Genomic DNA, 15813 nt, shown 5'->3' with positions numbered 1-15813 from the left:
CAGCTGTATTTGAGGTTAAAAGTGTAGCATAACTAGTGTAAAATCATTACAAGTGCTTTACGGTAAATAAGATAAGTGAGTGCATATGAAAGATGACTCCATTACATGCTATTTTCCGCCGGCAACTTATTTCTGCACAGTATACAGAAGCTGTATTTTACGTTTACAACTGGAATTACTAGTACAAAGCCATGGTAAATGCTATTGAACCTCGCATATTTTCCAAAATCCACTTTTTCCACTGTCCTCCTTACACATATTCCTACAATCGCTGACGCGCCTGCTACCATCGGACGCACCACCGAAGGACACGCCAGCTTTCCAATTCCCTAACTCTGTTACATGTCATTCGTGCCTTTTAGTGCTGGTTGGTTTGTGCTTTTGCACGGTAGTTCTTATGCCGTACATCCGCAAACCGTATTTATACGCGAATCGAAAAAGGATTGTAATTTTTTCAACAATTATGTCTGGTTGCCCCTTTGAATTATGCCAAGTGAGTTTTTTCATGTATCCCAGCGCAAATCTTCTGGAGACAATTAGAAGTTAATTAGTGAAAGAATTACAATTTTTCAACAATTATTTCTAGTGGTGCGCCAAAACTACACGTGCAGGGCAAACATTTACTTTTGCGTATAAATAAAGTTTGCAGATGTACGGCATAAAACCTACAATGCAAAAGTACAAACCAACTTGTACTTAAAAGCACGAATGACATGTATCCGAGTCAGGGTAACGAAAGTTGGTGTGTCCTGCGGAGTTCGCCAGAATGTAGCAGGCGCGTCAGTGATGTCGGGTATTCGCTTAAGCGAGGATAGTAAAATGAAGTGGGTTTTGGCAAAGATACGAATTTGAATTGCAGCTGTCATTGTTTCATACTAGTGACGCTCTATCATAAACATAAAACAAAGCTTCTGTGCATTGTGGAGAAATACACTGCCGGTGGAAAGTAACATGTAATAGAGTCATCTTTCATATGCACCAGGGTGGATTGATTTAAATCAGTCTGATTTAAATCACGATTCTAATCAAGATTTAAATCACTTGATTTTTTTAAATAAAGATCGTTGATTTAAATCAAATTTCGAAATAAATTAATTTAAAGTGAAAATAAGTAAAATCCCCTTTCTGTTCTGTTATTTCGATTATGGAAGATAATAATCATAATACAATGAGACTCAAATGTATGTACAACACAGTATGAAAACGAGTATCATGCAGAGGATGATTAGGAAAATTCCCGTTTTGAACTGGTAACGGGAGAATCCTACTTTCTTGTCTTCGTAACATAGGGTTTTTAAATCGTTAACTATTCCAACGGAGAAATCACCATCGACATTTAAGACAAAAATTCTTTTATGTCCACGTCTATTTGTTTGTTTCGAGATAATAGGAGCGTATTTAGAGGGGCCCGATCCCCTTTCCGAAACAAAAAATAAATAAATAAAACTTTAGGCGAAATTTATGTACTAAATACATAGAACGAAGTTCCTCGGGACTGTAATACGGCAAATTTTGGATGCGTTAAAATATCGAATAATACTTTTGATAAAGTGGATTCTTTCAAATATCTAGGATCAATATTAACAGACAAAAACGATATCTACTAAGAAATTAAATGTCGACTGAAAGCAGGGAATTCGTGTTATTATTCAGTTCAAAATCTCTTGTCACGAATTCTGTCCAGGAATTTGAAGATGAAAATATATATGCTTGTTGTTCTCAGGGTGTCTAGCAAGCAAGCATAATCAAATTCCCTGACTTTCCCTGACAAAATTATAATTTTCTCTGACTCTGTCATTCTTTTTTTCTTAGTAACTCATGAAAAGTAACTTATATTTAAATCATGAAAATGAAATCTTTCAGTTTTACGTCCCACGACTATGTCGGTTAGGCTAAAGGAGACGGTGATGATGAGTAATGAATGAAATGAAGAAAGTAGAAGGAAACGGGAGAACCCCGAGAAAACCCACGACCACGGTGTTTGTCCACCACAAAGTTCACACGGTGCAAGCTGGGATCGAACCAGGGAACCCAAGCACCGGAGGTGAACGCTCTACCAGTGAGCCACCGCGCCCCTAACTTATATTTAAAGTGAACTGTAAGTTTTCTCCATTGTTTATGTGCTTATACAATATTCTACAAACGTACAAACGAACCAATTCATTTACCTGTAATTTATGACTATTTTAGTGAGCCTGGGAAAGATTTTTCCCTGATACACAATGAAATTCCCTGACCCTGCAAATTTCCTGACTTTCCCTGACTGGTAGACACCCTGCTTCTGTATGGTTGCGAAACATGGTCGCTTACTATCAGGGAAGAACGTAGACTGAAAGTATTTGAGAACAAGATCCTGAGACGAATATTACGACCCAAGGGAATGGGGGAAACTTCATAACGAGGAACTACTTAATTTTTACGGTTTACCAAACATTGCTAGGGTCATCAAGTCTAGGAGACTCAGGTGGGCAGGTCATGTAGCCAGGATGGAAGAAAATAAGAACACTTTCAAATTCTTAACTGGAAGACCAATCGGAAAACGACCATTAGGAAGATCTAGGCGCAGATGGGATGACAATATTAAGATGAATCTCGCAGAAATAGGAATACAAAATAGAAACTGGATCCAGTTGGCTAAGGATAGAAGTCAGTGGAGAGTTTCCGTGAACGCGGCATGAACGTCCGGGTTCCATAGGCCATAGAGTTAAACAGTTAATTTTGGGCGAAATTTGTGTTCTTTAGATGTATATCGTGCCGCTGGGTAGTTTCGACGGTTTAAAAAATATACTCCTGCCAAATATCAGGAACTTTCGTGAAAAGAAAAGTGTCATGTTGATAAATGTTGCTGTACATTTTTTCCTTAATGCTTAAGAAATATTGTTTCGGATTGAAATAGGTTAACGATTGAGGATTAATTCAAAATTAAACCAAAATACTTTCACTTAAATGGCATAATTGTCATTTAATATTAATTCCTAATGTTTTTTCTCCAGTTCGCGACTTGTATTATACGAGGAGAAAGATTTGATCTAAATCAAAAAAATTGATTTAAATCAAAAAAAATCAACAAAAATGATTTTTATTTAAAAAATCATGATTTTTTCCACCCTGATATGCACTCACTTATTTTATCCATCGTAAAGCACATAATGTTTTTACGTGATCAGGCGCGTCAGCGATATTGGGCGTTTGTGTAAGCGAAGATAGTAAAAAGAAATGGGTTTTGGCAAAGATAAGAATTTGAATAGCACCTGTCATTATTTCATACTAGTAACCTCACACTTGTAAACCTAAAATACAGCTCTATTACTTTGTATAAAATTATGTCCTCTGCAGAAATGTATTCCTTACTAATATGTCTTTTCATACAAAGTATTCAATTTTACCTGTAAAGCTTCCAAAATGTAGTGCGGCAAAGCTACACCAGCACGAAAAGTGATTCTAGTTCTTTGTTTAGTATAGAATTTTAAGAGGGACTATATAAGAAGGCGAAAGGGGCAATTTAATTGGAATAAGGTACACCTGGAATGAAGAAGTAAACAAAAGCGTTTTATCAAGGTGGCGTGTCAGCTGTCAACGCTGTGTTTTAAACGCTAAATCCGTTGTATTTTGAAGACAGATGCGCTTTAAGTTATGTTTCTTTCTTGGTCGCGCCTCGAAGTCAGATCCCGACGTGCTTGCCGATTCAACAGCTTCGCTGGATTCCCCTGACGACGACAGTATATTTGACCAGTGCCTATGCCTAATCCCACGAGTTGATGGACTTGCTTCAACACTTCCAGCGTCTTTCTTGGTTGTCTGCTCCATAAATCTGCTCACTTTACGGGAAAAAAATTTTGACAGAGATGTGGTTATTCTGACTTCAATGTTACCAATGCCCATTTTCCGTGATGTTCTCTGGTCTAAAAGAAGCTTGAATTTTCGTTTTAAAATCTTGCGTGTCCTCTCACAGTTGCAATTTTTGGTGATTTTACATTTTCAAGACGCAATATCAAAAAGAGACTTTTCCGAGTGTGCAACAAAACCTGCACGAAGCATTGCTTCATGTCCTTGTCGACTGAAATGTTTTTCCTTGGTGCGACACTTATTATAAAATGTTTTCAGTATGTCAAAACTCTCTTTTCTGAAGTTACAGAAATGCTTGCTTTACGCCAAATATGTACAACTCTTTGTCCAACTAGTTTACAAATGTCAGTCACTGGTAATTTAGTTACACTTTCGTCACCACTTAAACCACTTCGAAATCAATGATAATGTCGCATAACGTCAGCGTACGTGCGTAACTGCACTTCACTCATTTCACTTGGAGTGTCAAATAAGCCTCATTCCACACTTTCCCGCGTTGGTCTGCTATGAGGCGTTTTCTTCATCTTGCTTTCCACACCTTCCGAAGTTGGAAACCAAAGTATACAAAATGGCTCTGAATCGTATTGCACAAAGAAAACTCTAACTTTAGGCACAATGCACAATCTCTCTGCCTTAACAGAAATAGTAGGGAACTAAAACCGTTAACGCTTAAACTACAATAAACTGCCCTCTTGGACTGGTTGGACCGGATAAATTTTAAAAGTTTCATTTTGTAACATTTTTCATGGGCACACTTCTTCAACGTTTGCCTTTATTCTAATTATCGTTTAACGAAAGTCAATAATTATTGCAATTAATCGGCCCCAGCCCGGCCCGACCTGAAGAGAAATCAGTGTAGACCCGTGCAGGTCTCTACATCATAGATATATTTCAGGAAATCAATTTTCAACTTGTTACGATTCCCATCCACTTTAAACCTAGCTCCTGCACCCTACAATGCTACTGACTGGAACTGAGACTTGTAGTATAGTTATTTCTTCCTTATGGCATACTTTTTGGTTACGTTCCGTTCAATTATTGCGTAAGTTAATACTTTTATTGCAATACTGAGACTAGCGACGTTACTTTTTTTAATTACTATGAATATGAATAATGAATAAATAAAAGAAATAAAATAATGAATAAATGAATTTACAGTAACGTTAGTCTCTTTTCATTGATTTTGTATATGCATTCATAGCAATGTTGGCCTTTAGCCAGTGATTTTTGTTACACGATATATATATCGTGTCGGATCGAGGATAAGATCAAGGGAGGGGCTATAGCACCTATAGCCCCGGTTAGATTCGCACTTGTGTATATATATATATATATATATATATATATATATACGCAGGTTAACGATTTTCTTTCGACGCTAGATGCGTTGTACCAATATTGTTTTTAGTTGGAAGAAAAAATAGATAAAATAATAACCCCAGCATATATGTACCCTAAAAAAATACCACAAAACATGCAACACGCAACCATTGTATATACTGCGTGATAATAAATTGTATTTCATAATATGGCTTACTGGGAAATATTATCAATCGATTTAAATATAACGTTCAAGCAAGACGAAGAGTCACGAGCTATTTTTTTTTTAATTCTAGTTTTAATGTTATATTAAACCGACCAGCTTTTGTGTTTTCTGGAGTCTTTAATAGAAGGTAGCCATATAATGCTGCAGGTATGAATTACGCTCATAATCAGGGGTGCCCATCCCCCCCAAATCTGATGGCGCACTCCCCCCAAAACTAACAATCTCTTCCCTCCTCAAAACTCAAGCCCTCTAAAAACAATTGTCCAGTGTAGCAGTAGTTTTTATAGTACTAGTAATTGTTATTTTTGTTGTTGTTTTTATTTCCTGTAGTAGTATTATAGAATGGTTGTAGTAGTAGTAGGGGCAGTAGTAATTATAAAAATGGCATTACTTTTATTAGTAGTCTTGGTAGTGCACAATACTAAATATGTTCTATAAGGATATTGAAGCGTATAAAAACTTCTACACACTGTGTATGGCACAGGTATTCTTTTTTTACAATTAGTAGTATTATTTTTTTCTTTACAAAATATTGATATAATTCCCTTGTACATGAAAAGTAAGACACAAGTTACAAGTTATTGAGTTTGATACCAAAAGAAAATGTTATCCTCGAAATTAGCCTACAAAAAGAAGTGATATCCAACAAAAAACATTCCTGTAAAAGAGCCAAGTACGAGTGGCCTTAAAAAGAATTGAAATCACAAAAATAGGCGCCATGTTCTGGTGAACAACAGTTACAAACACTCACTGGCTCACTTCAAATTTAGATTTGAAACTTGGCTGTTGTCTGTACGGTTACCACTAGCTCACAATTATGTCAAACTACTTTATAATTTTCAACAGACAACATAGGCAAGTTTCAAATCTAAATTTGAAAGTGATTCCTTGAGTGTTTGTAACTGTTGTTCACCAGAACTTGGCGCCATCCTTTCATATAGCAACTTGCGCGGTACTTCATTCATAGAGTTTCTAAGCAGGGGGTAGGGGGATTCATTCTCGAGATTTTAAAAAAATCGCATCGTGTTCCAATGTTATTCTGACGACAGCAAAATTACTTATTCGACATTAGAGTAAAATTCTTCCCCAATTTTTTTATTCTCCCCAATTTTTTTCTCGATGGCACAACTTGCGCCATTCATCCCTCCTGTGGGCGGCCCTTCTCACTTAAAACGAACCAACCTTTCCTTTCATACGGTTACTTGCGCGGTACTTCATTCATCGAGTATCGAAGCAGGGGGTACGGGGGTTCACCCCGGAAGATTTTTGAAAATTAGCTTCTCAAAATCATGTTTTAATGCTATTCCGGCAGTAAAATTGCTAGTTCGAAAGTAGAGTAAAATCCCCCCCATAATTTTTCTCAATGGCGCAGCTTGCGCCATACATCCCCCCTGTGGGCGGCCCTGCTCATAATTATATGCATAATTAAAATTCCCTTAACTGAGTAATCGCTCTTAAGACGCTACAAGATACACATATACAGTGTGTACTTTAGCCCATCTTTAAAGCAAAGAATTTTTGTGTCATTCCTGCGAATGAAATTTCCCATCTAAATATTATAATGCATTTCTTTTACGTTTGAAAGTTTGGTTAAATTCTTAACACTTTTTTCTTCCAACACAGTGTTCGAAGTGGGAAGAAAGCAAAGGTGGTATGTTCTATTATGATTTTGGCTCAACAGACCGGTATATACATGTTGAAATACTGTGGTGATATGTTACCTAAGAAAATGAAATGAAATCTTTGAGTTTTACGTCCCACGATTACGCCGGTTAGGCTAAGGAGACGGTGATTATGAGTAATGTATGAAATGGTAAAATGAAAAAGTGGGAGGAAACGGAAGAAGCCCGAGGAAACCCACGCACATGACGTTTGTCCACCACAAAGTTCACTTGGAGGGGGCTGGGATCGACCTGGGATTCCAAGCACAAGAGATGAACGCTCTACCACTGAGCCACAGTGGCCCCAACTTTCTGCGAATAATAAAAATACTGTATCTCGTTATTTGTGTTATGGTGAATTATATACAAAAATATTGTAAAAGCGATTATTTTTATATTAACATTTTAAACACAATTTGTCATGAGTAAATTCCCGGACTCCCCAGACGACTGACGTTTTCCAAACCCCCGGAAAGTGGTTATCCAGTTATTAGAAAAACTCAGAAATGCGTTGAAGCACCACATAATAACAAAAAACTTAAGCAGAATAGCAACAGTTTTGATTGCATAAACTATATTTTTCTCGTAAATACTGGACTCAAATTATGTATTTCATTACCATTGTGTTCACAAAAGAAGTCCCATCAACAATAATCAGTGGCGTATTTACGATTTTGTCTAGCGAGCAGCTTTTCCAACTTTATTCCTGTAAATTTAAAAATTCTGCACTATATTTCATTTACTTTAAATAGTAAATAAAATTTCGGGGTGGAAACTTAGGCCTGGATGCCACCCTTAAAAACGCCACTGCTAATAACTAATTCTTTACGACTGTAGTTTAAAAGACAAATCGCATAAATACACTGTTTTCCGTTTGGATTGGGCCCGTTACTGATTTTTATTCCATGTAACCATTATCTGCAACCAACACAACCAACACGAGTTATTGTGTAGGAGAAAGAGGTGAATATCTTTCTAGACAGCTCATTTTAAAACAAAAGTTGAGAAAAATATAACACAAATATTGGTGTTGCCAACTTAGAAATTATTTCTAAGAAATAAATTGTTTGACGTGGAAATCGATTCTCAATTGCTCTGTATAAAATGAATTTCTTAAAGGTATATTATCATCCCATTTCAGGTAAATGTGGCTCAGTGTTACAACGATATATATAGGGGAATATATATATATACTTTAAAAGGACCAGACAAATGCGAACTTTACTGTGAAATGCAAATTGACAGACAAAGCTATTATGTAATATTTTAACCAACCTTTTATGTTCAGTTACTCATGTAGTTGCCATGACATATATTATAATTCATGATGCCAAGTAAACTGTATTTGTGACAAGAGCTTAAGTAGCGAATACGTTTCTGGAAAACTAGCTAGTAGTTGTATCGAGCTACAATTTTTATCATGTAGCTGTAGAGCAGCTACTTTTGAAATGTAACTTTCCGATCACTGCTCATATTAAAATAATGTTGGCAAATGGTGAATATACTTGCCTTCTACGTTACCTCTCTGGTCTACTCTCTAGGCGCTTCTGAGAGCGTTTCATACATGACAAATTAATTAAGTGGACAATATTGAAAAATCTCAAAGAAAAAATAATACATATTATTTCTAGGGCACATAATAGTAGACATTTTTTTTTCTTTACTGAAATGGGCCCCAGACTCATTTTTCTTTTATTTATCTTTTCTGTGCTGTTTTGTTTATGTAATATAGTGAATCTGTTTGATGTATCATTTATAATTTCTTCTTCGTATTGTATATGGAGTACGGCGGGGAGATTCTCTGGAAGGGACAGTTGCCCGAATCCCCACATAAGATACGACTGTAGGTGTAATAACAAACTGGGAGGAGATAAAATTTTTCACCATATGTATTACCCTAAAACTTTTTTCAATTCCCTACTTATAATAAATAATAGGCCTAATAATTATAATAATAATAATAATAATAATAATAATAATAATAATAATAATATATTTGATTTTGAGTTTAGGGTCTCTTCACCAGTGAGACTATATGAGAAGTAAACCTATAGCTTAATGTAGGCCTCGAGCTATATGAACTCCCGCTGGAATCGAACTCGGGTCTCCCACATCAAAGACGCGTATAATAATAATATATTGATTTTGAGTTTAGCTCCCCTTTCAGCAGCGAGGCTATATGAGAGTGAACCTACAGCTTAACGTAAGCCCCCAACCACATGAGCTCCCGCCGGACATCGATACGGGTCTCACATGCTAAAGAAGCGTATAATAATAATAATAATAATAATAATAATAATAATAATAATAATAATAATAATAATAATAATAATAATAATAATAATAATAATATGAACTGCGTTTTGGTAGTGATGAAGGAGGTATTAGGGCTGATAGTGAGCTTCTAGACACTGGAACTCTAGATTTATTTTGAGGCTTACGGAAATCTTAAGGATCGACGCAAGAACTAATTTGCACTAAGAAGGAATCACAATTGGATGTATAGAAAAGCTTTTACACCTGTACACCTTCTTATTTTTGGACAAGTTAGAAAGTTGTCCATCACCTCCGTGTAATACATATACTATAAAAGTGTACGGCAAAAATAAATGAAAAACTACAAAATGAAAGAAAGTAAGAGCATCTCGTGGGACTCGAGCCAGGTTCAAAAGTACTAAATCCTCACAGTAAGCAAGAACTTAGTTCGCATGGCGATCGAAACAACTATGAAGTTCCATTCCTATTTCATGAATAGAGAACGAGTTTCTTAACGACTCCTTCTCCCTTTTTTTAGCGAATATTGTGGTCGAAAAACGTGTGTGCTTTACTTACAACCAAGTTTTCTGCATTTACCACGTACTATGATGTTCTACTGTGTATTTCAGATGTAAAGAATCACGGCCAATAGCCAATGGTGCGCGATATTCCGCGCGGTGTTGCCGGATCATGGACTCCTATTTCCCTTCTCGCTCTTCCTCCAGTTGAGATTATGACACATACATTTGCAACATTATTCGCAATTGCGATGACTATTCCAGCAAACTCAAGAATTTTGACTGTGCATCCTAGAATTATATATAGCAATTAAATTACTTACCTATTAACTTTTCCAGTGGATATGCTAAAAACTCGTCTTCAACACTATTTTCACTATCGTCTATGTCAGTTAATATTTCGTCATTGTCTGAATCTGAGCCTTGTAAATTTATTATCATGGGCTAAAAAAAAAAAAAAAAAAAAGTAAACACAAAAAATAATTCTTCGAGACTGATTTCGTAGCACTTTATTTTTTTAAAAAAAGAAGGCTCCGCACTTGTACTCGGTTTGCTTAAAGACATTGTCAACTATAATTTTGGAGAAGAAACGAACTACCACGAAAGAAAGTAACCCAGACACGGGACTGACTTCATCGAGGGAGTCGAGGGACTCGAGGGAGTCAAGGGAGTAAAAATATTCACTCGAGGGACTAAAAATATTCACTCGAGGGAGTAAAAATATTCACTTTAGGGAGTCGAGGGAGTAAAAATTTTCACTCGAGGGAGTAAAAATATTCACTCAAGGGAGTCGAGGGAGTCGAGGGAGTAAAAATATACACTCGAGGGAGTAAAAATATACACTCGAGGGAGTCGAGGGAGCAAAAATATTCACTTGAGGGAGTCGCTCGAGTGAATATTTTTACTCTCTCGACTCCCTCGAGTGAATATTTTTACTCCCTCGACTCCCTCGAGTGAATATTTTTACTCCCTCCACTCCCTCGAGTTAATATTTTTACTCCCGCGACTCCCTCGAGTTAATATTTTTACTCCCACGAGTCCCTCGAGTGAATATTTTTACTTCCTCGACTCCCTCGAGTGAATATTTTTACTCCCTCGACTCCCTCGAGTGAATATTTTTACTCCCACGAGTCCCTCGAGTGAATGTTTTTACTCCCTCGAGTGAATATTTTTAGTCCCTCCAGTGAATATTTTTACTCCCTCGACTCCCTCGAGTCCCTCGATGAAGTCAGTCCCCCCGGACACTGACGAATTCTGTTTATGCTAGAAGAGAACTTACGTTCCAACACAACTAGCAGCTTTGTTTCCTTCTCAGTTTTCATAACAAATAACTTTCTTGTGCTTGGTCTAGGTCACACAAAAACAATCGGTCTGATTCCTTAGCAAGTTGGGTTACGATAATTTACGACACCATTCAGACGCCTGGTGCTTTTGAATCCCTGCTGGAGGAGGAAAGAGGGAATAAGTGGTCGCATATATGTAAGGTAGTGAAACGTGAAGAAAAAAAAACATACTGTGTTTTTTCTGTCTAGTAAGGAAGAATTTATCCCGAAGTAAATTACAAAACAATATTACTAACTTCCCATACTTTGTTCTTACGATGTTAGGCATATGTATATATATATATAAATGAATCAAATTCCAAAGGCATGTAGCCACGGGAGAAAAGGGGGTCCTGTCTTTCCAAACTATTTCCTCCTACTCCAAAATGAGGTTTGTGGTATGTGTTTAATAAACTTATTTAATAGTTAATGCAAATGAGGGACGTTTATAATAAAATATGAAAATTTAAAAAAAATCAAACATCATCAATACGGTTTTTGTACCTAATTAAAACAACTAAAATTAACCATATGCTTTATATTCTCATTTCCCTAACTGGGAGCACACCGTATGAACTCTCTATTAGATTATTGCATAATAATATCTGAGTTCATATTTTTTCGAGTTTTTTATTTTCCTTTACTATGTTAACCCATATAAATACAAAGTCAGATAAACAGACTGCTATAAACAGCATTTGCTTTCTTATCAATAGATTATTGAATCATCTACAATCCGTTTTCAACTCAGTACTGTCAACATCCGTCTTTTGATAAGGTAGCATCGTGAAAATATAACATGTGTATAGTATGTATGGTGAGTTAAAATGCTTTCATATTCTGAAAGAGATCATTTGTTCTCTTTTAAATGTGTGAAAAGCTTTCCTCCCCCTGAAAGTAATGTTCCCCTAGAACAACCTGCTGGTTACACCCATGATTATTCTGTAATAAAAGTTGAGTTATATTTTCAAATTGAAGAAATATCCACTGGAAATTAGACGCGGGACTCATCGCTCGTTTTACTTATTGTTTTATATGGAAACCTTTAAAAGCGTGTATCGTAACAACCAGTAGACATAAAAAGATGTAGTTTTCACGTATGTGTTCGTAATTCTTTTCTCTACTTCGTAAAGTGAGCAATTGATGTGCTAATACAATATTTCTAATAAGCGCCTCTGGTATTGTCAAGATTCGCAGTAGCGCGAGAAGTCAGCGTGCAGGACTGCTTGTCGCGAATTGTCAACACCGCTCAAAGCCAATTGGACGCCGCGTGAAGCCAACTCAAGGCCATGCCTCTTATCATTTGAAATCTGTAATAAATGTATCATTACATTAAGTTGTAAAAGGACAACTAAGTATTTCAAACAGCAAACTGTGAGTTGTGTTGGGAAGTCTCGCTATTATTTTTCTTTTCACTTCCCCTACCATTACGTCAACTGCGATGTTGCCAAACCTACAATTTTAAAGAGGTTAGAAAAATTCAGGCACGTAATTATATTATGAAGAAGTGTACATTTGCAGAGAGACAAAAAGTTGTTTCTTCTCATAGGCTACTTGTCCCATCTGGTGCTAAGCCATTTATAGTGGAGATGATATTACGTTCTCATTGGATGTTAGTGGCGTGGAAATAAGGTCCGTTTGTTACTTTAATTGTTTCATAATGAGTGATGAAAACCTAATACCTGTATTAACTCCTAAATAACAATGCCAGAGCATAACATGGGATTATCAATCGCCACAGTCGGCCAAGAAATTCAAGGTAACATCATTAGCCGATGAAAAAAACGCTACTGTATTTTGGGGATGTCAGGTTGTTATTCAATTGAATTTCTAGCAAAAGGAACGAGCATAATAGTAGACATGCAGTGCAAAACAGTGCAAAGATTGAAAGCAGTCATACGCCATAAGCGAAAAGAGCACGAAGGGAGGGGATGTTCTTACTGTACGATTATGAATGACCACATGCAGCGAAAAGGACATGTGAACACCATGAATTGCAACGGGGAAAATCTTTACCATTTTCAGTATAGCCCTGATTTAGTCAGTTCGGTTTAAAATTTGCTTGGATTCCAAAAATGAACTTCTTAGTGAACGGCGTTTCGATACATTTAATGAAACACTGCAAGCTACACATAATTCGTTAGTAAACCTGGAAAAACATCTCTTAGCAAAGGACATGGGCAATTTTGTGTCAAATTGAAATACATCTTTGAACCAGAATGGTTCCTATGCCGAATGTTCATATGATACTATGCATTAAACATTACACACTTTAAGATATTTTCTGTGCACATTTTTCCGTAAATTGAAAATTCGCTTTCCTTTTTTGTTACACCTTTATACATACGGAATTAAATAGAGGAACACAATATATATATATTTCCTTTTCTATCTCAATATTAAAGTTAAGTAATTATGAAATTATGTAACATATTTAAAACAAATATTTTTTCGCGTATATATTTATAACAGAAATCAATTGGACGTATATCAGTAAATTATCAACACAGTAACTAAAAATAGAGGAGTTGTTTGCTAAACATGTTAGCATAGTATACTTGTCAATAAAAATTATTTTGATAAGTATTGGAATGCAGAGAAATACAGACACGCACACACACACACACACACACACACACATATATATATATATATATGTGTGTGTGTGTGTGTGTGTGTGTGTGTGTTTGTGTGTGTACAACATTTTCTCTCCCTCCAGCTAGAAAAAAAAATATTTTTTTTTTTATTTTGTTACGAATAGAAATTAAACATTTCAGTTTAACTTCCCATGGTTATGTCCTTTTAGGCTAAGGGAGAGGATTGTTCTGGAACGAATGGTGATGGAAAGATATGCTAGAATTATAAAGTGGGAGGAAACTGGGGAACCCCGAGAAAACCCACGGACAGTATGTTGTCTATCAAAAATTTAGTTTGCCTAGAATCGGAGTAGAACTCAAGCACCACAGATAATCGTTGTAACACTGAGCCACCTTTTTACTTCGAACAGAGATTGTCACATTACATGGAAAGCTTGCAATAGTTGTCGAAGTTAGACTGTATTCGGTCGTATGCCATACCGCCTCTGCTTTTTCATTGATCAAGACATACCTTTACTGGAAATGGGATGCTAATATACCTTTAACCCCTTCAGTGCGTAATTTTCAGATGCGAACCGCTGTAAAAAGTGTATTTTTTTTTTGAGAACTTTGGATATTGATTCTAAATCTGTTTCAAAATCACTTACATCAGAATCACTAATTAATAACTCTTTCTCGATGTCAGCATCGTTGAAATATCGTTTTGAAGCCATTACAGTACCGTCTGCTCTCAAACAAAACAAAGAATGAAAGCTGTACTTGACGAAGCACAATCTCTTTTTTAACTTCTTTCTTTTTCCTCTTCTTCTTTTAAGTAAACAACAATTGAAACCAGTTGAGCGCAAACTCGCTAATGTTGTCGGGATAACATTATTCATACTATGGGCAAGTATATTCGCCATACGCAATACAAAATAGCCAAAGCAAAATTAAAGCGTATATATACGCCATCCGCACAGCAGGTGCGTTTTGAAGATACGAGTTAACTCGCCACCCACACTGAAGGAGTTAATAAATTCATTTTATACAGAACAATTGAGAATCGCTTTTCACGTCAAACAATTTATTTCTTAGAAATAATTTCTAAGTTAGCAACACCAATATTTGTGTTACATTTTTCTCAACTTTTGTTTTAAAATGAGCTGTCTAGAAAGATATTCACCTCTTTCTCCTACACAATAACTCGTGTTGGTTGTGTTGGTTGCAGATAATGGTTACATGGAATAAAAATCAGTAACGGGCCCAATCCAAACGGAAAACAGTGTATTTATGCGATTTGTCTTTTAAACTACAGTCGTAAAGAATTATTTATTAGCAGTGGCGTTTTTAAGGGTGGCATCCAGGCCTAAGTTTCCACCCCGAAATTTTATTTACTATTTAAAGTAAATGAAATATAGTGCAGAATTTTTAAATTTACAGGAATAAAGTTGGAAAAGCTGCTCGCTAGACAAAATCGTATATACGCCACTGATTATTGTTGATGGGACTTCTTTTGTGAACACAATGGTAATGAAATATATAATTTGAGTCCAGTATTTACGAGAAAAATATAGTTTATGCAATCAAAAATGTTGCTATTCTGCTTAAGTTTTTTGTTATTATGTGGTGCTTCAACGCATTTCTGAGTTTTTCTAATAACTGGATAACCACTTTCCGAGGGTCTGGAAAACGTCAGTCGTCTGGGGAGTCTGGGAATTTACTCATGACAAATTGTGTTTAAAAGGTTAATATAAAAATAATCGCTACCATAACACAAATAACGAGATACAATATTTTTATTATTCGCAGAAAGTTGGGGCCACTGTGGCTCAGTGGTAGAGCGTTCATCTCTTGTGCTTGGAATCCCGGGTCGATCCCAGCCCCCTCCAAGTGAACTTTGTGGTGGACAAACGTCATGTGCGTGGGTTTCCTCGGGCTTCTTCCGTTTCCTCCCACTTTTTCATTTTACCATTTCATACATTACTGATAATCGCCGTCTCCTTAGCCTAACCGGCATAATTGTGGGACGTAAAACTCAAACATTTAATTTCATTTTCTTAGGTAACATATCACCACCGGTCAGTTAGA

Source organism: Thermobia domestica, chromosome 7, assembly GCF_964235325.1.
Source record: "Thermobia domestica chromosome 7, izTheDome1.hap1.1, whole genome shotgun sequence".
Classification (NCBI taxonomy): Eukaryota; Metazoa; Arthropoda; class Insecta; order Zygentoma; family Lepismatidae; genus Thermobia; species Thermobia domestica.
This window is presented reverse-complemented; position numbering follows the sequence as displayed.